The sequence below is a fragment of the Bombus flavifrons genome, chromosome 5, assembly GCF_040668555.2.
Source record: "Bombus flavifrons isolate JBK064 chromosome 5, iyBomFlav1_principal, whole genome shotgun sequence".
Classification (NCBI taxonomy): domain Eukaryota; kingdom Metazoa; phylum Arthropoda; class Insecta; order Hymenoptera; family Apidae; genus Bombus; species Bombus flavifrons.
Genome location: NC_138446.1, coordinates 15,280,306 through 15,307,922, shown reverse-complemented (window position 1 = coordinate 15,307,922; position 27,617 = coordinate 15,280,306). Strand labels below are relative to the sequence as shown.

The window sequence follows — 27,617 nt, the reverse complement described above, 5'->3', positions numbered from 1 at the left end:
CTTCAAGCTTCTACCTGCTCTAATAAGTTCGTGCCATTTATTTCTTTATTGTTTAGGAGCTTCCAATTCCAGTAGCATTTCCATATACTATTGGGCTGGCAACTAAGTGATTGCGAATTTTGTCATTACCACTTAATGACAAAATTCGCAATCACTTAGTTGCCGACCCAATATAAACACCGATGAACGATCGATTTTGGAATATTCGTGATAATTTACCGATTGATAATTATCAGCGAATCGACGAAAGCGGCGAGTTACACGCTATAAATCTTTTCTTCGTAATTGCGCAACTTTACGTCGGATAGTATTTCTTGCGCGTGATTTTCGAACAGGGAAACTTTGGAACGTACGTTGGAAGCGTGTCACGGATCGGGCATTTGTTCGATGGTGGAAAGCGATCCGCGTGATCATTTTGCGAGGATGGAAATGAAGTTGGGAGAAACGTCAGGGAAATTTCGGTCGTGTACAAACGTTGGTACGATTCTGTGGTATGGTAATGACAAGTTGAAGAAAGGTCCAACCATACTGAGTTCAAATTACGCAGCCTAAAAGTTGGAAGGGGAAGGAGGATTGAAGTCACAGAAACCTACATAGCGAGTTAACGGGTCAATGATAGTCGTTTAAGGAGTAGAGCAATAAAACGAGTAATAAAAGAAAGAAACGTGTAAAAATGGCGTCGTAAAATTGGAATTATCGGGCATTGATGTCGTTTAACCCCTTAACCCCCAAGTTCGTGTCCTATATGGATAGCAATTTATATGTATTTACTAAATTTATTTACTCTCATAATGAATTTTGATGATCAAAGGTACTTTAGAATTTCTGATATAAATATATTGGTACATTCCAGCACTTCGATGATTTTTATTGTTCGTAGCTCTGATTGCCACTCTAGAGATTAGTGAAACGCGCATAGAAAGAAATAAAATATTGCTAAATCTGTAATTAAATCGAAGAAATGCGAACATGTAGGGATTATATATGGATCTATTAATGTGTATGTGTGCACATACGTTAACGTTAAAAGTAACGATCATCCGTCGATTATATCGAAACGACGTCGATCACAGATTTTCATTCTCACGATCGGTAAATAACGAAGCAACGATGGTTGTTATATACAACGGTAATAATAATTTAACGCCAACATGGCCACGAACGTTGGCGTTAAATTATTACTCTTATTATACGGTAACGCGTTGACACGCCACATGGTCATCATTCCAAACGATATGCCAGCGCGAGGAAATAGTTGTCTGGCGTAATATCCACCGTCTGCTTATCATTCGTCACGTGAAATATTCCCAATCGAGTGGCGTTATCGGTCGTCTCTCTCCTCTGTGTACATTTACCGATGACGTTCCACGCCAGCGCGACTCACTTTTAGGTTCGATGATCGAACTTCGTGGCAGATGTTTCTGACGTTGAATCTCGATCTTTTATTCTTCTAATTTCAAATCTAAATGCATTTCTTAACGTGAATTTTCTTCTCCATAACTATATCCTTTGTTCCTTCGTATATCTTCCTGTAATACTTGATCAATCCACGATCAAACGTTTCTTCGCGAATTGGCAAACTTTTATACAGAATATTCGTACAAAATTGGACGAAGCGAAACGATAGATGATGTTTTATTCATCTCGAACAACACGTATTTCTTCGATCACTTGATCCCATCGCGAGAAAGACCTCGGGCGTTTCTCGTTCGATTTTCGGAAATCAAAGGTCGACTTAACCGTTCCATTTTCTAATCGAAAGAACATCGAAAATTTCACGAGTCGATCGTGAAACGACGTGGACGACACAACGCGCGATTGTTCATTATCCCGTTCGACGAGCATACGAGTCAGCGAGGGTTGGAACCATTTCGCGGCTGTTTTCGAAATTTTACGGAATCACGTTGCTTTTAATCGGACAAGCCAGCGCCGACAAAAGCGTAATCGTTTAACAAGCTTGCCATGTAATTGACGCGCATTAAACGCTTTAACGAGCGACGAAACGCGATAAGATATTATGGAAATTTCATTGGAACCTTAATCGCCTTAGCGATATCGACCTACTTATCGTTCATTCTATTCGATTTTCGTCCTTTGTCCAATCGTTAGTCCCCTATTTGGCTGGTGTCGCGTTTCATCGGTGTCGAGTAGGTCTAATTGGTTCACCGTGTCGCGTCTAAAACGTTGGATCCGCGTGTGGCAATTACGCGACCGCCATCTGCTCCCATCTGGCCTGAACGTGAATCGCACGATGAAAAGAACGTAACTAGAGCCTTTGTATATTTTGCACGGAAAGTTTCGATGCTGATAACCGTGCCTGTAAAGAGGATTTTCGTAAATATAGTAGGAAAATGAATAGCGAGCTATGCGAGGAGAGAGCAGGGTGATTAAAAACGGAGATTAAAAGTACAGTGGTGGAATTTTCCATTGGAACGAACTTTTAATTAGTGCTTGATTAACTGAAGTTTTCTCCATGAATCCGCCTGTTTTCATGGATATTTTTATTCGAATCAGAGATCGAATCAGAAAATAGGTAGAGAGAATCGGCGAGGTTTCGATCTATTTATTAGCGCTCTATTTCAACCTGGTTTCCGGAAAAACGTACGTTTCTTACTTTGTGTTGCCGCCCTCCTTCAGTCGTTATAAGTCGTTTATCCTTCGATAAGTTCGGATAAATGGATTTCTACGGTATGTTGTAGTTTATCGAATCTTAGGACGAAGTAACCATTATACGATCTCTGCGTTATTTCTTTTCCAGAGATTCTTCCATTAGGGAGAATAAGAGAAATTCAACGGACTAAAAATATTCTATGTATTCTTTGTTTCTACGCTAGTGTATCGAAACCACTAAATTATAAGTATAATATAAAATACAGACCGCTAAATATCGTGACATGATAATTCTGATTCATTGCATTTTTCATGCAAACACCGTGACCACACAAACAAATAAATATTATTAATGGAACGTAACGATACTCGCGAATATTTCATTGAGAATAATTGAGCGACAACATGGACAACGGGAAAAGCGGAGGAATTCGAGTGACGATAATTTTATTAACCGACTTATGAGCGCGACACGTTCCAAATTCGCCGAATAACGATGAATTTTCCCATGGAACCGGTATAGTTTCGCGTGTTTCCTATAAATTTCCAGGCATTTTATTTGTTACCGCCAAACATCGACTGGAGAATGACGGATTAAAAATCCTATCAGTCTGCTTTCACGCGGACACGTTGATGGAATATAAAATTGCCGCTCGCTAGCCCGGAAATCATAGCTGTGGAGACAACGGGACGCGAAATTGCCGATGTAAAGCGTCCTCGAACAGAGAGATGTCTTATTGAAGCTATAAAATTCGCGATTTATTACAAACAAGTTCGGGGAACCGTAAATGCCTCGAAGATCCTCTCCAAGTTGGCTGCAAGACCTCTTCAAGTTGAGAACTTTTTAACGGTCCACATTATTGCGTCGCTCGAAGGCAACTCTGAATTCAGTTGCAACTTCTATTGTAAAGGACGTTTTGACAAGTTGGCGTCGAACTTCAACAACACGTAGTACTCATCGAAACAAACGGAAAATTTCTTAATAAAGCTGGGTCTAAATATCGTTATTCATTTCAGAGTTACGAGACATTCAACGAAGCATTTCCTACTTGCAGATGTTACATGGTAAAGAAACGATTGGTCATGCGCAATTCTCGCACGATAACAGGGCTAACGTTTGTTTCGACAGTTTATTCGGAATTCTCGTCAACTGCTTGCAGAACTTTTCTTCTGGCACAAACTTTCTGAAACGCCGTGTATTTAGGGCGAATATCTTAGACGAGTCTGCAGAATATTCCATTTTCACTGTCAACGAGAAAAATTTCAGCGAGAGAACCATCGCGTTCTAAAAGAGCGTGCTTTCTTCGTTAAGCTTCCTGTTTAAGCGATTTAAACTTCGCCACAGAGTAATGTTCCCTTAGTCGCCTGGCGAAAAAGCAGCGCTTCGTAATCTCGTATTTCGTTACAAAACATCCGCCGGCCATTAAATTTCTGCGCATTTGCATATCGGGTAGGGCGATCGAGGTTCAGCCGTGTCGGAAGAACATCCGTAAAAAAGTTGACGGATCGATCGGATGATGTACGAGACTGTGAATAATTATAGCTAGATCCGTCATGGTGTTGCACGTCCGACGTTCTAATTGATTTTCCGTGATCATTGGCGCTCGTGGATCCGACGTAGGCGTTCGCGAGGTAAAAGTTTCGCGAAGAGAAAGAAAAAGAGAAACGGCGCGAGTTCCCGGAAGAAACGAGAAACGCCTCGACTGGGATGCCGAAACGCTCGATGTAGACGATCGATCGAGCGATCGTAGTCGAACTCGCGCTATTGCGCGAATAGCGATTTATCACTGCGATTTATCAACACGCCTCACTGACTTTTCTTCTCGCTACGGTACATTTACTCTGCTAATTATCTCGTCTTCGTGCCATTCGAAGAGTGGCGCGTTGTTAATTGTGTAAGAACGCAGTGGAAACAATGTCCCGAAGGAGGATAACGAAAGGGTGAATTCGCGATCTTCTGCAACGTGACTGATCGTCTTTTATAAATAAATCTTTTTTTTCCTTACAACGATTTATCGATTAATGATACTAACAAATTGACGATGTACCGCTGCATCAAAGAAATTAGGACTATTCTACGATATGGATCAGAATCTACATCCAGAATTATCTTGAACTTTGATACGTGGAGTCGTTTAAACCGAAGGTAGTCAAATTACCAACACCGATGCCTCATATTACGTCACAGGCTGTCGCGTCCGTTGACAACTCAACAAATACACCTATGGAGAACCACGTTTCGTAAACAACGTTTCCATTTTCATGAAACTCAATCGGGCCGCTGGGAACGAAACGCCCATCAGAGAATTCGAACTTCCTCGAAGTTGGTAAAAAGAGATCCCTTTTATGAGGGCTGACAAGAAAGAGGCTAAAAAGAAGCGAGTCTTTGTTATATCGGGTATGCTACTAATGGAGAGGCAGCGCACGAAGCGTAATGGATTAGCGAGATTTCAAGTGTAACCATTTCGATGAAACCCGGTTCAGAAGCTATAGCGTCCGATAAACAAAAACAGCGGCTTTTCTTAGCCTGCTGTCTTCACGCCAGGCAAAGACAAAGCGATCGATTTAACACTGGCTTCGTTACAACAGGGAAGAGGTTCCCTGAAATTTAACCCTTCTATTCTTCCATTATCCTCGCGATTAAAAAAGGAAAAGCCAGACGATATTTTAACTGAATAAGAATTTTTCCCAATGTCATGATTGCTATATTGAAATATTTATGGACTCTACGCTTTTATCTCTTAACCCATTAAGGACCAGCGTTGCGTTAATACATTTCATTTGGAATTTTTTTTTTCCTAGCCAATTTACATTATCGAATTCTATCTTCTCACGTGACGACTATGAAAGGTCGTTCCAAGAATCCGCTTCATACCTTTTCGTTGCTACTCCTAGTAATTAAATTTTAGAATTTCGACCAACGTTGTTAATTAGTAAATTACCGTACAAGGCGTTGCAGGTAGTAAATATTCGGCCAACTTGCAAGATCGATCACTTTCATAAGGAGATTGACAAAAATTATCCCACTCCTTCCTTCTTCGTACAACTTCCGGCGGAAATTTCCAATAGAGGAGCGAGTTAAAAGAAGACTAATCACAGAAGAGAACACGTGACCGGCCACGAACGTTATCAACGCGAAGCTATCGAGCTCGATATAAGAAGCTTCTGTAAAAGTGGGTTTATTGTCAATTATTCGGCGAAGGTGGAGTACCGGTGATGAAAGACGGCTTGTTTCAAGAATCGGTCGATGTCACTTTTATCGTCCGTCATAAAAACCACTGCAGGCTCGTGGCTCGTTGACTAATTCGTAAATAAGAACATCGCAAGACTCTATATACGATACGGTCGAAATTATGCACGGTTATAAAACGTCATAAAAGCCCATCCCTTGACCTGAAAACTCAACGTTACCTGCCGTGAAACGAAACAGAAAACGAACCAACGTACTTCTTTTAATTCGTCGATTCGTGGAAATCGAATTACAAATGATCGGATCGCACCGAGACGCTAAATTCATCGGTGTAACAGTATTTTGCGTTACTCAACCGAAGAAATTACAGTTTGAACGGGGACACCTAAATTGAGGTTTTAAACTGGCGAGCGCCCTACTTCCAGCATGATCTTCGTTCTTTTTCTTCTTTTCTTCTCTCTCTCGATCGCCATATAGTTCTAGGGATTACGCGAAAGTCGAAAAAGCAGCAAGATAATTAAAGAGGTTCTTTTAGCCTCTTGGTCCTTGAAATCCTGACGAGATTCACGTGCTTCCGATTCCGCGTTCGAATTTCAGAACTAGAAAAGAGGTGCTCGAATCGGACGTTCCGATAAATCCAATTCCCTCTCCGCGATTTTAAGAGCGTTCAATTTATCTTAAAATCCCGCCGTTTCAAACATCCTCATATTTTAAAGATCCTCCCGTTTTTCAAGACTCGGATCAGCTTTCCGCTCTTGAAACTTTCCGAAAGCTCGCGTTCATCCGGAAATCGCAACGAATTTTCAAAATGAAGGATAGCCAGGATAACCGTGCACCTGCTTCGCGCATTCGCTCCTCGCGAAGACGAAAACCTTCGAAACTTCCGCTCGCGCTCTTTATTCCACCTTTCGCTTGATCCTTCCTTTAATAAATTCCTCAACGTTAGCGTGTATTATGTAACTCCGTGTTTCGTAGATGCGGGCAAATACTCGAGCCGTACATATCTGTCGAAATAATTACACGTAACAGTTGTTCCTGTTCTCTAGAAACAGTCCAGCAACGAGTGTTCGCGAAAGATAAATGGTTCTCGCGTGTTTCGGTGTGTTCTTGGGGAAACGCGGTTACTTCCAAGACCACCGTGTCGAACAGCAACACGGTCGTGAGTATCTCGCTCCTAAAATATCTTCACTGGTAGCGAAAAAATGGCCACACGGTAGTTAGACGACTGAATCTTATTCTACTGCAAATATCAATGTCACTAAATTTTACATCTTACCGTAAAATTTTCGATATAACGTAAACGTAGTAGAATTCCACGTTTATCGTTATCGATACGAGTAATTTCTCTTTTCGATTTTACTTTAACAATTCCTTAAAACATGGAAAATCCTGTTTGTTCGTTAAAACGAGAGTAAGCTTGAAACGCGGAAATACGAGGATCGCAGCAAGGTTAATTTTGCAAATATTATTCAGATTCAGCTTTTAGAAAACCTTCGACCGAGTTGTTCGACATATCGTTCGCAACACGGCAAAACGTAATACGTCATTTTTACGGATCAGTTCCAATCAAACAGCGTTTATTGGAAGACATTATTCGCTTGGTAATTATAAAAGTACACAGAACAACCGCAATCTGTAATACAGCGTATCGTCGAGTTAACGAATATTCCTCATCCACCTAAAACCGAATCACGTTTATTTCCGATGTGGCGAGAAATCGACCTCGGTCCAGTTGTTATTCCGTATCGAACCGACTGCTATTAAACGCGCGTGACGATCACGTTCATTAAGTTGGAATTTCTTTCGCCCAACTTTTTCATCCGCTGTAGATCGTTATATTTTTAACATATGATCGGTGTGTTTGTGTATGCGTATCAGTTGGTTAACGAGATAGCGGATGAATTTCGGAATTGGCGCTGTTTCGCCCGAAAATTCCACGTAATCGAGTTTCATTTTTGCACTCTAAAGCCTTGCACAATATGTACCGGCTGATTTCACCTGCATTATTTAAATAAAATATCGACGTTTCTCCTCTGTTAAAACTACCGAAGCGCAACGAAATGGAATTATTCGCTAGCTCTGTTTTATAAATCAATGAAATTTTCCGAATATATTTTACATTTATTTATATTAAGCTCGCGTCTATCCGCTCGAACTTCGACCGATCGCATTTTCATTCACAGATACGCTTCCGTATCGCTTGCTTCGCTTATAACGTTTATCGCGATTTAATTCAACGAAAGTGTATACTTTGGATTTAATTTCAAGTAATATATGAAATTTTCTCTGTAATTAAACGCACATTTCATCACATTCAGCACGATTTTAGGATTAATCGGACGACATATTATACAGTTACGTGTACATCAGAGTAAAGAAGAATCGTACTCATTGTTATTTGTATTGCGTTTTCTGATCTATAAACTTATGTAGGTAGATCATTTTTTTCTAAGAATATTAATCTTGTATCTGGATAACAAAACTGACAACTATACGCAAAGCGGAATCGATGTTGGCTTCTGAAACACTCGATATGGTGACATACTCCATCGCATAGCATATTCACCATGTCGCTTCCGAAAGTAGAAAGGGAACGAAGCTGTCGGACATTATACCGTAACTGTTGAGGTTATTCGATGTGTAAACAAAGAAAACTCGTGGATAAATTATAAGGTAGAAAATATATTTAAATAGAATTGTAATTATAAGTAAGAATATAATTTGAGCTGGTCCAGATTCGCACGCTAGCTGTGTTACCCAATAACTGAAAACCCCGAAGCCAACGTCGCCAGTCTACTGTTTATGGTCTGTCTTCGTCGTAGTCTTTTGTCTACGCGCTGTCGATGGCTTCAGTGCTTGAGAAAACTAAAAAGACCAGATGTAAAGTTGTTGAGAATTGTGGATCTTTGGAGCCGAAATAATGTTATAGGAACACTAAATTTATACTGAAGATTAATATTAAACTAGTACTATATTTATTTCATGGACGATTCCTCATATATTCATCGATACGTACTTGCACGCGTCTCAGCACTTTCTTCCATACACGACTCTTCACCGACTCTTAACCGACTATTAAGTTTACATTCCTTTGTTTTCAAGACGCTGCGCACACACACATACTACCACACACTGATACTCACATACAAGTATCTCTACTACGCAGTTAACCCAGTCCAGCACAGAAAATTGCACATATCTCGACAAGAGTTTTCTTAGAAGTGGTAACCACTTCAACAGTAACAAACGAACACAAAGACGCAGTTATCTCCACCAAAGTTCGGTATCATGGTTGCCGTAATTGTGTTCGATATTCATATTTCAAAATTGCAGAAATACTTTTTTCTTTCAGACGAACAGGGATGATTTTTAAAAACGGAGTTATTACAATTTTCTCGACGGAGAAGATTTCGAAATTCGAGTTTAACGATAATAAATTCAACCATTGGGTTCAACCATCCATCCATCCATGTTGATGTACATATCTAACAGCCTGACAGACTAACATTTTTCACATTGTCTCCCTAACGCGTCGTTCGAGTATAATCAATCTTGAACACGAAAAACAGTCGGAATTCGTCATGCCATTCGAACAAGCGTACGTCTATTCAAAAACGCGAAAGAAGAACAGATGCGTTACGGAAGAAAATTACAAAAATACTCGACGGTGTACGGATATCGGATTAAAAAATTCTTGCCGAGAGATACGTTGCAGTCGAGGCCATCGTGAAATGGAAAACTCATCAACGGCTTTCGTTAAGCTGTTGTAATCAACTTTGCCGACGCTTCACGGTAGTTATTGATATAATACATTGTGCATGTGCAACGTGCGACGTGTATCGAACCGGGAACAGGTTGTCTCATTTAATCAAACGAAAAAGTAAAATCGTGTTGCGAGAGGACGCTTTAATTATTAAGCTTTCTCCTTCATTTTATTTCTTCCATATTTCTCATACTTCTTGCGTCCCTTTTATCTCAGAAGTTCGCTTCCTGAAAGTAATGGCAATCATAGAATCGCGACACTAATTAGAATTACAATTAGTTACAAAATGCTGTTAATTTGGTTGAAAGAAGATTACAAATGAAAGTCCACGTACTTAATTCATCAGAGACTATTACAAGTCCTTTTATTATTTTTATTATTATTTATTATAAGTTCCTCCGATTACCGTTCTAATATCCATAGTGTATCCCTAGAATATGAAGAATGTTCGAATCGATAACGTATTCAAAAACGACACATTGTCGACGAATCATCGTGGAAACCTCATCGCGCAATATTAATAAGATGTTATCGGTACGGATGAGCGATACATAGGCAAACGCAAAATCCTTCGTACCGTGTTTGTTACTGCATCGTTATCAGCGCTGTTGTAACGCCAATTCACATCAGATAGAAAGAAGACTAAAAAGGAAACACCCAACAGATCTCACAAAGGACACAACCTAACAAACACGAAGATGGTACCCCGCTGGAGGTAACCACCCACATGCTATATTATTACAACACCAAGATATAACATTTTACCAAATGTCCTACTGGACAAATTGTAAAATTCAAATAAATAAATAGAAAAAAAAACATCAGAGACCAGGCCACACACCGTGGACAGGATGGCACCCAGATGTCTGCACATCCTTGGCGCGTACCTTCAATAGTCCTAAGTACCCACCAGGGGTCTTGGAATTTTCATAGTTAAGGTCCTTCGGACCAAGCGAGTATTTCTTGTCTTAGATTTCCTTTACGTTTATTGTCTACCACGTGTTAGCGTAGAAAGTTGGTTTTCTTCACATCTGGTATGTTCCGTTAGCAACTTCCTCGCGAGGGCGGCTAAAACCCTTCCTGGTCCACCAACCGTCTTATTACCCAATCGGAGACGGTGTCTACTGCCCTCACTTCCTTAACCAAAATTGTCACCAACAAATCCGACAGTCCCGTGTCCTTAGACACACCCACCCCTAGCCTTCCTTAGACACAGTATCATCAGTAAAACTTATTCTGTATCCTCGGAATAGTCAACATATCTTTACCGGTCTCTACCCTTATAACAGTCGCATACTTAACGTATTATTGTAACTAAGTCTTACATAACGTGGTTGGAGTGGATTGTGATTTATGTTAATTCAGTGTGTATTACATTGTGCTTGCTGAATTCATAATAAAGTTTAATTAAAACAAAATTAATAGTCGTGTTACGACTCAGCTATTTTATTTCATCAACCAACTCTTAAAATTTACGTGACACTGTCATCGTCGCTACGCTCTTCTTTTCTTCTAACACTCTTTATCTTCTTCTCGCAATGGCAGCTTGCGTAACACCGATGTTATCTTACTACGCGATTGAAAAGTTAGAGAAAGCGTGATTCGTTACTTCCAATGGCAAAAGATTTCCTGCGATTCTTTCATCGTTTGGCTAGAAGAAAACTTATGAAAACTTTATTTGAAGAGTCGCGCAAGGCGATCGAGATTCTACGGGATTACGAGAAGTCCTCGTCTGCAGCAAACTCGCTACAGGATTAGATAAAAGTTATTTTTTGAGATATTGCGGCAGTGAGATTTCGCGCGACTACGAAAGATTGAGAATCGAACGAAAGTTCGTGCTAAATTATCGTTGCAGAATGTAGAGCGATTCGTAGAACGCGCGTGGAAATTTAGTTGCATACGTCGGCAATGAGTTGTACGCGTGAGATATTTAGCGAAGAAATTTTCCAAAAGGTATTTTCATATATCGAAAGACGAGCTCATTCTCGATGACGTTACAACAACGAAATTTATCAGCAATAACAGACCACTCTTGGAGAAATTGATCAGTTGTCTGGAGGAACATGTTGCGATCTTATCGAGCGAATCCTAGAATCGATCGTAACCGATGCCGTGGTAAAATTTAAGGCGAAAAAGGAGATTCGATCGTTCCACGAGATAATCAAAGTCTGCGATTCTCGCCAAGTCAGCCTATAAATTAGTTTCTACCATTTACTGCTGCTTAATTCAGACAGGGACGATCTAACCTGGCAATGAAATGCGCTCTTCGATAGGTTGAGCAATTCGTTAAACGTGGTCGAGTAAAATCAAAGTACTTCAGAGTTCGATTCTCATACTCCGGTTGCATGCGAGTAAAAGTATGCTAAATTACGTCGAAACGAAAAAATTATATTTCGTGGAAAGATCGATAGTCATCATCGAATAATTCTGTTCTTCGAATAATTCGTTAAATCTCGATTTCACCTTATAAAAAAAACTTGAAGAAGTACTGAACATGCAGAATTCTAAGAACCGCTCAACATCGATTTTTCTTCGTGGAATTTATACGGAAAAAAGTAACCAACGGTGAAGTTTTACTAAATAGCCCACGATAGCGGAAAGCAAGTTATTGTGTCAAAAATATTCGTCCACGAGTAATGGCCTTTTTGTCCCGACGGAACTGCCTCGCAAGAACCGGAACCCGCTGTCACGCGCAGCCCTCGAAAGAAATTCTTCCTTTCCTTTTCCGGACAACCCTTCCCGGACAAGTTAAGATATCGTAAATCCTGCTGATACTCCAATGAATAGCCACTGTTGAAATAATATTTGGTAAAATGCGCGAGAGAACCGTAGCACCGAATGCAACCTAATTTTCTGGGACAACAATTTTTCAGAAAATTTCCGCGAACGTCTTATAGAAGATTCTGATAAAGCGGGAAAGGACATAGGCAAAAATTTACAAGATTATGTGGAATTGCGATATAAGATAAAGTTAAAAGGTTCAGAACACAGGATGCCAGCAGGCAAGCTCGGTTTCCAGCATGCATTAAATGAAAGCGTTGTCGTTTCAATCAGATTTAAAACGTTCCCTGTAGCCCTATCAGAAAATACATTATCGCTTGGTAGGTGACAGGATGCATTTTCGGGGACGAGAAAAGGCAAGAGGTCGAACCATACCAAAAGAGAAAAACCTAGAAAATCGAGTTATTAGTGAGGTATCTACCTTTCTTTTCGCCATTTTATCTCACATTCACTGCGGGATAGAAATACGTTTATCTCGTCTCCTTCCCTTTGTATCCCGCGTCTCCAACTTCAAGAGATTTAATGATACTTAATTGAGAAGCTTCCTGAAAAAAAGAAAATAGTCTATAGATCTACGATAAACATACATGTATTGAATATACTTTTCCAATCAAGTAGAACTCGACGAACACTTGAAACATTGGCAATAACACTAGATTTTTCCATTATTGGTTTCGTTGTTAACTGCGTGTTGGAAGCTACACTCAAAATTGCTCGCTTATCACGATCGGATAACGATGACGGCCGACCAGTACGTTTCTTTTTGCCATAATCTTCAACAATTTTTAAGAAATTGTGTATTACTTTACGACTTCATCTTATTACTTTCGATATTTTTGCTGTTGCTGATTTAGTTCAAGAATTTGCTTCTTTTCAGATTCGTTTAATCTTTTTCCGCTTCCCACATACTTACAAATTTATATAATATTGTACTGTAATCTTTACTCGTTGATAAATCAGCAATTTCTAAAGGTATTAACAGAGTGTGCTATCATTTTGTTCTTAAAATAAAACAATTTTTTTTCTTACACACTAAACCTCACAATATTTTTAATTATTTTCAACGAACTGCATATCCTGAGCTCATAATATTTTGATATTATACGTTGCAGACTGTTAGAAATCAATCTTGGAATTAAGATTAATAATCTGTGGAAGACACAATGTTTGTGTTGAAATAATATAATGTGATATTTATTAAACAATTATTACAGTGAATATAAGTAAGTGTTGTGGAATGTAGACAGTTGGCTAATTATTCTCAGACTGACTGGCTTAGTGACCCATGGCCCTTGAAAAGGTTTCGAACCCCGCTCTCTATGCAGTAATGAGTGTGACCTGTGTGGATGCCTGTGTGGCGTCGCATGTGCCACAGAACCTTCTAGTAGCTTCTCGACGTGCCTAATGTTCCATCCATATCCTTACGCTTCTTCCGCCGAATTCTCGAAAGAGCATGCACGTGCTAGCCGGCGCGGTACATCTCACGAACGCACGCTAGTGGGGATGTCGCTGGACAACGAAGGGAAGAATCCGTTCGATCAATCACCTCATCTGTATGCGATTAATATCGTTGTATTCCAACAATGGTGTTTCTATGGAAAATCTTTCGAAATCTACGTTCACGCAACGCATCAAATTTGATCTGTAGAATTTTTCGAGACAGATATTTTTCAAGCTTCTGTCAGGAATTTTGAATTTTTCGATAGAGGAGAATGGATGCTTTATGGACGCCGAACGCATGTTTATTCATTCATTGGATCTTATGAGATCACCTCATCTGTATGCGATTAATATCGTTGTATTCCAACACAGACGAAAAACTTTACACGCGTCTCTTTGACGAGGAGTGTAATTCAATCATTACGAAGTTTGTATTTATTCTACGAATATAAAAAGTAGAAAATTCTTTGAGAACTACCGTAGATATCGATTCAAACGCTGCTAAAATTAATTCAAACATATTTATTTATACTATTCAAAAGGATAATCGTACCCTGTCTATTATTTTCGTCTATTATAATTGTACCCTGTCTATTTTTATTTTCATTTGATTTCGAATTACTTCATTTGGATAAATATCACAATACATGTAGTATCGGGGAAAAGGGCCTAAGAAACATCAAGCTAACTATGAACAATGTCGCGAGAGCCGAGGCGCTGTCGGGTCCATCAATGTGTCGTCGGTCTTTTCAATTGTATAGTTTTGTAGAAAAGGCCTACGTGACCCTGGCAACGAGCATCTGTGGAACACGTGTGTGGTGGGCCTAGGAAAAGACAAAGGGATGCTAGAACGGCCAGAATGCGGGTTGAGAGGACGCAATGTGTCAGTTGAGAATGGGCAGTGTGAATCGAGAAGTCAGAGAGTGTAAGTGGAGGAGCCGGAGAGTATAATAATAAGACGTACGACGAGATTGTAATCAGTCCTTTGTATTGAGTATCGCTTATTGAACTAAACTAAACTCTAAATAAAACATCATTACTTTTCCTTACTCTAAGATCCACATAAGTTACCACATACATTTCCCACAAACGAATAAACGTCCGTGATTTACTGATAAGAATAAGAATTGCGACTCGTAAACGAGGTTTGGTCGCATTCTCAGTTATGTACGACGATCTAGCTCGTTATTCCACACGAATGGGTTAGATACGTCGAATGGAAAGAAACGCGAGCCAAAGAAACGAATCGGTTGAACGCGTATGAATAGATTGCGTATCGATCGATACGTCGCTTAACTTGCGCATCTATTCAATTCCTTTGTGAAAGATCAAACCAGAGCGATCTCAAACACCTGCTCGATGCCTCCTCGTTCACCTTAATGTACACTTCATTTATGCTCCACTGAAGATAATACGGTCGGATGTAGTTGTAATGAGGTCGAAGGTCGGTTCTATCGGTACGAAACGACGAAGCAAGCCCTGCCACGGAGATTCACGTGTTTCCTGCTGGAATTTGCGACAGCGTCGATTATTATCGTCCGGTATCGCCGATCGTCTACGAAATTACCTTTGATTAATAGTTTCATTCCATTCCCTCGCGTGTTCTTTAGATAACTGCTGCTATCTTTATCGTAGGAAGCAACGCAACGTCGAGACGTACGAAAGTCTGAGAAATATAACGGAAGACGCGAAATCAGTGATATTTTCGATAGCAAGCTTGTCTTTTTATTATTCGCTTTAAAAGATTGATCCTTTCACGGGGCAAACTCACACGAATTCTCAGCACCACGGTATTTTAACAAACTAACTCGTATCTAATCCTGTAGCGAGGTTGCAGCAACCATTCTTCTTAATATAATCCTAATTATCTTCCGTGCTTCTGCAGGTCAATTTTCTGAATCTTCTCTGTAGACAAATAACGAACGGTTGTGAGTGATGATCAACCCTTCTTCTTTCAGTATTTTAAAAAGTATATTTTCTCACAGGCTAAGAAGAAATTCCGCTTTGAAAATAATGAACGGAGTAAACCTGATAACTTGTAGTATATCCAGGTTGGAATACAAGAATAGAAAGAGACAAGCTAAACGTTAGCAAATATCGAGCCACGGCTGAACCTTAAAACAGCTACGCAAATATTACATGAGCTTCCCTTTTTTCCTCTATTATCGATCGTATCCCTGGAGAACAAATAGTTGGCGAAATAAAATTTACAAGTGTGTCAGGTCACCTAGAGCACACAGAATAGAACGCTCGAAGCTCTCTTCCTGCAAACCGTGTCTCAGACTGTTCGACACTGATTATTCCAAGTCCACTTCCGAATATCACACAATGTACAACCTGCAGTACCGTAATTAAAGCTCCCCGGAAACGTATATATCGCATGCAACCAGTATCGTACGAATTGCCTTCTAATAGTCAACTCCTTTGACGGAACTGGAAGATTTCACAGTTGGAACGTATCGCGGTCTATTGTCAAACGAGGGGCTGAGACGCGGATATCCTGCGATCGAGCTTTCGAAAATTTCACCGAAAATAATCGCAGCTCCCTCGTTGTAGCATTCGAAGCGTCGTTGTTTTTTCCAGAAGAAGAATAGTTCGAAAGTGGAAACTCCTGGCCTCGTCTTTTTTCTCCTATTCGTCGATCAACGCAAGGTGGGAGCTGTTGCGCTCGAATTTCGTTGCAAATACAAGGTACGAGGTAAACAAAGTTTGAATCGTTGTAGTCCTGCCGAATTCCCCCGTAGGGTGAAGCGTGAACGTTGGAAGTTTCGTCGATTTCTCTGCAAGATTCCAAGAGAACTGCGCGAAAATTTCATTGGTATTTATTATTCTTTCTTTTACGCTAGAAAAAGTTTCATTTTGTCTGTTGCTATTATAGGAAGAAATTTGTTAACATTAGTAATTTGACTCGTGACTTGTAAAATTTCACTAACGATATTAATTGAATCGTGTGCAGGAGGGCAACCTTGAAAACAGTGATCTAAAAATTAATCCATCGTAGCGGTAATCGTTTGAAAGTTGCGCAGATTTCGATCGATACAGTGGCAGTGACGCGATTAAATATAACAAGATTTACGACGAACGGAATTTCCAGTTGGAAACGCGATTGCCGTGCAACGAGCTTCACTTCTGTAACTGAACCACCAGACTATCGAGCGATTCAGCGATTTTTGGTTTTTGTTTCCGAGCGAAGAAAATGGCTGGAATTTTCCTCGTATCGGACTTGCGTTATGTAAAAACAAGCGATTTTGCTTTCGATGATAGATCTCGATGGCTCTCGATGTTGCGCTTAACGATCTCGCTCAACTATTTCCATGGGAGAATCGAGTTGGTGATGCAAAAATTTGACAGTTTATTCGTAACTTGGTACACGCGTCTGCGAGTGAATATTCGCAAAACTTGGACCATTTGGTCGATGCGCACAGCTTGTATGCCATTGATGATTAAAATGCGCTTTGTTATCTTTGTCGGATTTCTGGCATTTGGAATTTAATAAATGTCAACGTTCGTGCGCGAATGAACAAATCACTCTATGCGAGCATTCTACGAAATAATATGATGATTCGACTAATCTGATAACTTCGATTTTAATATCAATTAAAGGGATTAACGTTCAATACTGGAAGAATGAATGATTTATTATTGATGGAATAGGTATGGCGCTATAAAAGGTTAAAGTTTACGTGTTTCGTGTAATTCGCGGCATACGATGAAATATAAGCAGCCAAAGAATTAGTTGAAAATTGCGCATATCCAGAATTATTTCTTCCTTCGTCGCATATTTTAAAAAATCGTGTACAGTATACGATATAGGAAATGAATACTAAAACTACGCGATTTGTTGTTTTTCGCAAATAAATTTTTGCAAACAAAAGTAGCACAAATAATAACAAAGCTGAAAGTAAAGTTTGAACAATTGTCACATTTTTCTATGCCTAAATTTGACAGTAAATTAGTGCAGCTTTTGATCAGTTCTTTAAAAAACAGCACCGCTTCGAAGGAGATTGTGTCTATGTCGTATTCGTTTCTAAATACGCTACGGCTAAATATGGCTAGGAATTGAAAATCAACGCTGGCAAGTCAATTTCGTTTCAGTGATTCAATTAATCGAGTTGCACGGAAACGATCAAATTTCTATTTCAGTTCTGTCGCGAACGTTTGCTTCAATTATACTCCGTCATACGCGACGCGAATTTTCTCGTCGATTTTATTCAAAGATCCATTTTGCTCGGGGCATTCGCGAGTAACACGCGCTGCAGAAAAAGGAGCGACGATCGTGTAATTTAGTTTGGAAAGTTTAGTCCACTCAATTCGAAGCAGTTAGAATTCCTCGAGCTTCGCCACTCGTTCTTGTCATTCCGGATTGTCGTCAGCCTCAGCGACGATTTCTTACAACAGTTCTACGATGCTCTACATCGACGCTTTTCATCCAAGTGAATGATATTTTCGTGAGCCGAATGCGAGTTTCATTTTTGATACAATCGACTACTGACGAGACTTCAATCTGGTTTTCATAAGGAATTTGATTAAAATGCAATCTGTATCAAACATCGAGAGTTTATTAAAAATGTGTCGAAGCTACTGGAAAATGTAAAAATGTATTAGGTTGTCCGAAAAGTTTCATTCGTTTCGTAAGGTGATCTTAGATGAACAACAATTTCTATTTTATATTATTTTATTGAATTAGGTATCATCCATTTCGTTATATCTCTATTATTATGTTCGTGCATAATTCAATAAACTAATATAAAACAGAAAACATTGTGCGTCTATTATTTCTTTATAAAACGAAAGAAACTTTTCGGACGACCTAATACGTACAAGACCTCTCATTTTTTCGTTCTCGATTTTCAATAAAAATTCCATATTTTAGTTTGCCTATCGTTTTAGTTAGTATTTAATATTTAATATGTTTTAAGAATATCGAGAAAGCGACGAAAGAATGGTAAATAGAAAGAGACAGTGGAAAACGAGGAAGAATATATTAAGTTTTCCGAAAAGCGTCTTTCTTTTACAGACACGTCTTTTACAACAATGCATTTTTATACAAACATGAAACCTAATCTGTCAAACGTTGTGATTTTTATCTCGATAAAACAAAATGAACCATACGTGATTCGATAAAATAATATAAAACGAAAAATGTTGTGCATCCATTACTTTCTTATAAAACGAAAGAAACTTTTCGGACGACTTAATATGATCGACTCCTATAAATCACGAAAACCCATAAAACCAACGAAAAATATATATGAGAATTATTTGCTTGGCAGCGAATCCACAAATTCAGGAATATCGTAGAAAGCAGTAACATCGAGTTTGAAAATGATTGAATCCTGCGAAAAACTGGTTTTAAAGGCTGCAGAATTTGAATGCGGCGACGGGAAAGGAAAAAAAGAATAAAAGTTTGCGAGTTCCGGTATAGAATTCATTGAATTCCGCAAGCTCGGTTTCAATGGCTTCAATGTTCAAATGTGAAACTGTTGGAAATAAAAGCTAGGTAACACCTGCGAGCACGATCACAGAGATACGTTATTTATTGAAAATTTAGCTCCTAACGTCCCTTAAAACTGAATATTGCAACAGTTAAAAGGAAAAAGGACTAAAAGTTGCACAAGTTCTCGAGTCTAGGTTTCTCTGAATGCCGAAAGCTCTATGTCTCACGTTCCTGGAATTTAAAGTTGCAACGGTTCGAAGCAAAATAAATGAAAATCCTTTGACTTCAAATCCGTGATTTCATGGATACTGAAAGTTCTGCTTTCGATTCGTTTAAAAATGATGACAGTTGGAGGACGAAAGAAACGAAAACCTTATCGAATCTCGGGAAGAATCGAGAATTCGTTTCACGCGAATCTCCGTTCTTTTATTGGTAGAATTCGAATTTTATATAGCTGAAAACAGAACGAGTGAAAAGTAGATGAATTCGATGAATGTTGTGGAAATTTAAATACGTTGAAAAGTTTTAGTTTGAAATATGTATTTGTAGTACCAATGGTACGTGAAGGGTCGTTAATGGAATTGTAGAAGTAATATTGATATTGTAAGAGCTTATTGGAAACGTTTAACGTGCAGTAACGAACCACTGAAGATAGAATTGGAAGTGAATGCTCGATGATGGATTTTCCGTCAATTTTGCAAGGTTCACTATCGTGGGGTAGAAATGTTAATTAGTCTGTAACGAGAGCACGGTTAATCGAGCAAGAGTAAAAACTCAGGAATACTATAAATCGACTTGTTCGAATTAATTAAGCGAAGCAGTTCGATAACAATCGCCTCCAGATTAAATTGAACGCGTCATTCAGGAAGATCGATTAACAAAAATTCAATTGCTTCGTACTTTCCATTTTCTTCGAACATCTACGTGGACGATGGTATCTCGCTGGAGCTAATCTTCCACATGTTATTTAGCGATTAAGCTAGAGAACCGGAAATTACCGAATGTCCAGCTGGACAAATTGTAAAGTACAAAATTAAATAATAATAAAAAAAATCTACGTGGACAGTGGGGATGAAAGGTAATAACGAAAGCAACAAACATCGTAAAAATAGTAATCGCTTCTCGATAAAACCATAGACGCGATCGATAGTCGCGGATTTTGTCCCCGATTGAAATTGTTTGCAATTGCAACTTTATCGACGCTTTCCTTGAATTGCGTAATGTTTCTAATTAGAATTAAATTTACGTTAGTCGAGACGCAGTTGATTCGCGACCGATGGTCGTCAATCGGTGTTGGATACAAAGGATTTGAACAATCACGAAGCTTCGGATAGACGATTCGGTTAAAGGGACGCTTTGTCGGCTAACAAACCATGGCATTAACGTCAATCCTACTCCGCATCGTTGCACGTTGTTGCCAATATCAAAGTAGTCGGTCAGTCTCGTCGATTATCAATCATCTCGTTATATGTCGTTCCGCCAACCTGTCGATCTTTGCGATCCGGGTTATTAGATGGGTAAAAAAAAGCAGGATAATATGAAAAGCTTACCACATACGTGAATGGACTAGTATCGCATTTGGTGATGGGGAGAGCGTTCCGGAGAGAAACGTATTACGAAGAGCGACGTAGAGAACGCAATGTCTTAATGAGCAATCTGTTCAGTGATAAAATAGGACGAGGTTCGAGAATGGAAACACGTGTTAATAAACTTGATACTTTATAACGTTTGTTACGTATAAAAGGACAAAAAATAGATCTTACCGAGGACGAGCGCATTAAAACTTTTTTTTGGATTAATTTTTAGAAGGATCATTTTTCAAGGGAAACGAAATTACTTTTGCCAATGTCCGTACGATGAAAACATCGAACTTGCTTGAAGCACAGCGAGCTCCCGCGTGGTTTATCTGTCAGTGCCACGTAATCCGGCCAACGCATTGGCGAAGAAGCGAGTCTGTAAACTCTGTAGCGGAAAATTTATCGTGCAAAGAGCTCGTTACACGGCAGAAGGAGCAACGCCTCTGCATGGCAGCACAATTGCTGCGACACAATAGGAACGCTCGAGAATCATTCGAATGATTCATTCACAGTTTGTCACGTAACGTAGAAAACAAGCAACGATTCGCTTTAACGGAATGGGTAGCCGGTTTCCAGCTTATTCACGAAAACTCGGAGACTTGGCTGCGAGATTGAAAAGGATCAGAATGGAAGTAACGATCATTTTCCAAGACCCAGCCACGCGAGGTAATCAGAGACCAGTAGGTACAAATTTAGCAGGATATCTAAGCTCGAGACAGTCCAAACGTTGCGCACATAAGCCTGCTGTAACAAGCTTTGTTGTATTGGACTAGGCAAGCTAGGTTTAACCGGATATCTATATATCACACCATCTGAATTTCACGTGGTGTCCATCCTACACGACCAACGGAATTACAGAATTGATAGATTTTGGAAACTTTGCGATGCAAACGTTATGAGATATCGTTAATCTCTTGGCTTATAATATTCAGGCATTCAGGTGTTAAAGAAAATTTAATTGATGAATATGGCCAAATTCGATCGAAATTCGATTGAAAATTGTAAAAAATTAAAAGTAAATGTTACAATTTTCAGGAATTAAGAAATAAGATCGTTAATTTAATAAATTGAAAATTCTATAAGCTGCTCGCTTTAGAAATGTATTTATTCTGCTGAAAACAAATTTCTCGGAATATGCGCCGTTTTATCATTTTCGTTGTTCAACGTTCGACCAGGAATTTCGACAACTTTGTTCGAAGAAACGAGCAGATTTGTTCCAACCAGCGATTATCTCGTCAAAACACTCAAGAAATTCGTTCGTGAGTAACCTAATGGAAATGCGCGTCTAATGTATTTCCATTCCACGCTCGCGACTGTCGATCATTCTAAGAATCTCGATATGAATTATGAGATGATTCGTGAGAAATCGCAGCTAAAGAGCTTTGCGGATAGTTTATCATGATCGTTCAAATCTGTTCAAATATTCGCCACTCTCCGGTGATAAGGAAAACGCGACGTATTCGCTTTCGAAAATTGTTCTCCATATTCGTGAAAATATAACATCCATCGACTTTATCGATCGCAGTTTACTCTCTGATCGTCGTAATTACACGATCCATCCTCTTTTCTTTTTATTTTGAAGGTTAAGAATATCGAGATACTCGTGCGAGTATTCGCAACGCAATAGATTAGCAAACAAATTGAAAGGTCCCGAATAGATTTCATCGTATCTACGATTAAAGCGTTTCGAATTAAAAGATTAAACGGGTTGGTAACAAAGGAAAAATCACGCGCAATGAGAAATTCCAATGTCTCTACAGACGTATCGATTCGCAATAAGATTTATTTCCGTGCGACGCTTCGTTCCGACGCTCGCTTGGCATGATTAGCACAACAGCTTTTGCCCGTGTTACAGCTTTTTCCCGATTTAATTAATGTGTCGGATACGACGACTTCCTCGCTTAATTACAATGCTAAAGCGTCGCGTTTTCCTACGTTGCCGGACATTAAAAGGCACGAAAGTATGTTTTCAATCTCGTTAACTTTCCATTTGTCGTTTTGTTTAAGTTGCAGATTACCTGGCGGACGCGTGCGCACTGCGTACACCTCACAGAAACTTTTATCTATTATCGACCCGGACCAAAGCAAAACATTTGCATGTGGGAGCTCGCCGAAAAATAGTACAAAATTTTTATCGTGTCAGATTAATCCACGCAATTATTCCATACCTACGACTATCTACAGGGCGTCGTTCGGAAGCCACGCTGATCAACTATATAAATTAAAATACATGGAAGAGCGTAGGATTACGAACATCGCTTTTCTAAATTTTTTTTTGAAATTCACAATTACTTATGCTATGGTGTGACGAAATTTCTATTTTGAGATATATAAATGATTATAAGTAAAAAATACAATCAAACGTTACACGCCTTTTATGGAAAAATACTTGTTTGTAAAATCCTCCATATATTTTGTATGTATTTTATACACCTTGCAGATAAACGCACGTTCTCGATAATTTGTTTAACGGGTTATTTAATCTCGGCAATTGGATACATCGTGCACATTGAGATTGAACTCTTCTATTCCCCGGGCGAAACGCGTTGCTAAATAACGCAGAATGCCCATTGCCCATGCACCGTAAAACTCGAGATAAATAAAAATAGTCGTGTAATTTGCGAACAGCCACCGACATAAACGCGCACCTATGTATGTGTGAATTATTCATCCATAATTTGCTTGGCCAGGATTTATCGATCGATGGAAGCATACAGAGAGAGAAAGAGAGAGAGAGAGAGAGAGAGAGAGAGAGAGAGAAGGGGTAGCCCTCGGTGAACTGGTGAAACGATTCAACAGAATAATTAATTTATGAAATGCACTCGGATGGAAGGGGAAAATTTGGAAATGAGAGAATAAAAGCTCGTTCAATGTAATCTCACTTTTAACAAGGTTTATCGAAGACAAGCACTGCTTTGAAAAACGCTTCACGAAACGATTTAAAGAGCGTGAAGGATTATCGAACACGTTTATAGTCCACCAATCTTTTTAACAAAAAGAATTTCTCGCAAAACCTTTTTTGGATCCTTCATCTTTTCTGCTTTTGGAATCATCGAAACTGATCATATGAAAATTTTGGAGTCATGCAGGTGCCATCATGGAATCTTCTATATTATTAATCCGATTCGTCTGATACGGAACATTGTACTTGTCCCAAGCTAGCTGGCAAATTAACGAAACGAAATGAGGATTACGCCAGCTAGGAATCCCTTCGTTACGTAATAGCGTTATAAACCGTCGCTCTTCGAAAAGCAGCACGTAACATTTACCTGGTCGAAGATTCATAATAATTAGAGCAAAAGTCGATCTTCGAATCTTACGATCAATTGTACGAATATCAATTCTGTCTGTGCAATTATAATCCTCTTTTATATTTGTTGAGAATTGTGGATCTGAATTGCCGAAATAAAAGTAAAGCAACATTAAAGTTACACTTGGAATTCATATTAAAATAGTTTTAGATTTATTTAATTAACGATTTCCAGGATCTTCGTCGATTTACATTTGCACGCGTCTCAGCATTTTCTTCGTCTCACCATCTTCCATACCACACTGCCAACGAAACAGTCACATTTATCTGTTTTTTGAGACGCTGTGCACACACTATTTCCATACACTCATATTCACATACGCGTGTCACTACTACGCGGCTAATCTAGTCTAGCATACAAAATTATACAAATCTCAATAATATTTACTCGAACATGCCAATGGACAAGATTCGATGAACGAATAATTCTCATAGTAGGAGTTGCTAGCTACCACGTTCAACTGGCGTTCAGAATACCAAAGTGTGTTTTGTTAAACTATTTCTGTGTCGTGTTCATATATAATACTAGTCAAAAGTTAGAGCCATATATTTTATACAACGCGATATATTTTATACAAAGCATGAATTTAAAAGAAAATTCGGTTTGAATTGTGGTGTCTTAGCAAACGGTTTAGTAACAAAATTTGGTGCAAGTTGAGAACATTATTATTGATATTTGTAGCATTAATTTTAGGTATTTTATTAATCTCTATATTATTTTGGCAATAATAGAATTAGCAGGCGATACAGGTAACTTATTCTACACAAACAAATGCTTGCGTACATGTAAATGTCGTAAGTAGATTATGGATATAACATACATATATGGATTTATGGAAACTTTAGTTGTTAATATACAAAAATATACAAATGCAAAATATCCAAAGTTCGATACTCGTCGTAATATTTAATAAGCGAAACAAATCTCTGCTTTAAAATTCCATTTCCATAGCTTCGTAAAAGCTCGAATATGCGTAAATAAATCCACATTGTAATTATAAAAACACTCTCGTATATAGCTAAGATTCCATTTTATTGCGCGACAAAAGATAGTTCGGATAATAAAAGCTCTGCTTTCAAATCACAGATACACACACACACACACACACACACACACACACACACACACACACACACACACACACACACACACACACACTACTATACTAAATTCTACTATACTTATTTGAAATTCGTAAATCGTACTTCGTCCTATAATCTCAAAATCACATGAAATCGCGTGAACGAGCATACAAACTGTCAGGAAGCAGCGAAACGTTTGGTTGGTTATCAGTACAGCAACACGGAACCGGTTAATTCGAGCTGAATCCGCTCGAACAATCGCGAGGATCTTTTATTGACGCGTAGTAAACTTTTTGGTTACTATTTTTCATCGATCGTTGCTCTTTCGATCGTTCGTGTTTCATTGCTGATATTCCCGTTCGCGAGGCTCGCTTTTCGAAATAATCACTCGCTGCCTCGCGAGCAACCGTTTTTCAGCGCACGAGTTTATCTGACTTTGCTTGTCGGCGATTTCCAATTTCGATGTTTGAACAAACGGTATCGCGACGAAACGCATGTTGCCTGCACGACTCGTCGCTGATGTTACTTGTTATTTTAGACGCGCTCCGACAGAGAGTAAATACCAACAATCTACCGTTGTCTCGATATTTCTCTTTCTGTTTTTGCTGTATGATGCTCGCTGTATTTCTTTCAGCGAAGTTAATCGCGGAAAATAGAACGATCGAATTCATAGAACGAAACGAAGGAAGAAAACTTGGTAAAAACGTTCCTTAGATATTATGGCTCTGGGAAATCGTTCTTCTGTTAAATCTCAAATGCTTCTGATAGATTGGAAGAATTAGCGCGAGACATTTTTTCGTACATGAAAATTTCTTCCGAGAAATCGTGCGATGTGCGAATTATACATTCAAAAAGCTCGCGTTTTTTCGCAGGGTGTCGAGACATCGCGCGACCACTGCAATTCCTCGTGTTTCGGTCTTCCAACAGGGGGGATCTGGCTCGTGTTTCGAATCGCCCCTTTATCGCCGCGACGGTGAAATACATTAACGATTCATGAAAATTTCACAGGAGTTCCACCGACGTAACAACGCGAAGTTAGAACGAGAATGCCGCGCAGCACGCGATACACGTCTTTAAACATCGCATTTTGAGCAGGCACTTTTTCTTTCTTAGAACGTGACTTCTCAGCGGAATACTTCCAAGCGAAGCGTAAATTCGTACCTCTGTTCGGAGGGTCCTTTGAGAAATTTCTACTTCCCGACGATCCTCTTAACAGAGGAAATCCGTTAAGGATACATCGACTTTATGCACGAGAAAAATGACAAGTACTTGCGTGAAATGGTTTAGAATTTTAGAAGAAATCTAGTCTGTGGCGAATATCAGGATCAATGTTTCTTCGAGCAACGTTATACTAGGAAATTCATGGGTCGAAGAAAATACGAGCGGGTTCGTATCAATTTCGATAGAAATTTTACAATACGAGATAATTTTTACAAATCTTTATTCGTGTGCCGAATTAACTCACGTTTTTTTTTTTTATTATTTCCCAATATAACGCGGAAATTAATTTATAACTGATTAACTTATTATTGAATTATGCTTCAAATCGTAATTTAATATTATTGCTGCTCATCATTTATTCAATTGTTCATTTTGCGTATTGCATTCGCAGTGAATGCACATCTCCTCGTGTTATCGATATACAAAATTATAAATGGAGCACGTGTATGTTGACAAACGTTATACACTGCAAATTAATATCATTGTGCGAGACGCGGTAAAAGAAGCAAGACTTACTTTCAAACTTACTGTCATCTTGACTTAGCATGGCTCTCGCTGGAACAAAAATATTCCACTTCCATCTGCCATTTCATCCTACAAAGTTTCGATTAAATTCCACGAATAAGATATTTTTCCAACTATTCGATTCATGCGATTTCTTTAATTAACGTTATTTCGTCTGGAAACATAAAACGTCTCGGTGATATCGTTAGACCGCGATCATCGTCGATGCACGCATTCTTCTCGAACAATTCCTCGTAAATTCTTCTATCGCGTTTCGTATCATCTCCTCGGCATTGTACGCTAGAATCGTGTCGCGTTTCCAGAAGTTGTTTCATCGCGGCCCCATTTCAGCGTCGGCAAATCGTCCCTCGACCGAGATTCGTCGTTTCGTCGCGAGTTTACGACGGCCCTAAAGCTGTGTCGCATAAATTCCGGAAAGGAAGACTGCTCGCGCGACAGCCGGCGGCGAGCCCGTGAGAAATTTCGAATCGATGGAATCGGGCGCCGATATGTCCATCAAAGCTTCCAGGAGATTCAGAACGAACGTTGTCCGACCAAGCGTCGGATGAAACCGCGTCTCGATCTCTCTGATTGGCGTTAGGTTAGAAACTGAATGATCAACCCATTCACGTACTAATTGTTTCACGCTAAACGTTTCGTGGCATAGTCTGTGACCACGAATCTACGATATACAGGGTGGT

At 39.2% G+C, this 27,617-nt stretch overlaps 1 protein-coding gene across 2 annotated transcripts in view; it reads left to right on the top strand.

Moving 5' to 3' along the window:
• The window catches only part of LOC138179846 (somatostatin receptor type 2), a 76,949-nt gene that overhangs the window by 31,505 nt on the left and 17,827 nt on the right, over positions 1-27,617 (top strand). Inside the window, exon 1 of one of the 2 annotated variants that reach the window (XM_069113021.1) lies at positions 24,567-24,858. The exons of the other annotated variant lie outside the window; for it this stretch is intronic. The gene's annotated coding sequence lies outside the window, so the exon portion shown is untranslated. Of the gene's footprint in view, positions 1-24,566; positions 24,859-27,617 lie in introns of those variants that run through there. 2 annotated transcript variants of the gene reach the window in all.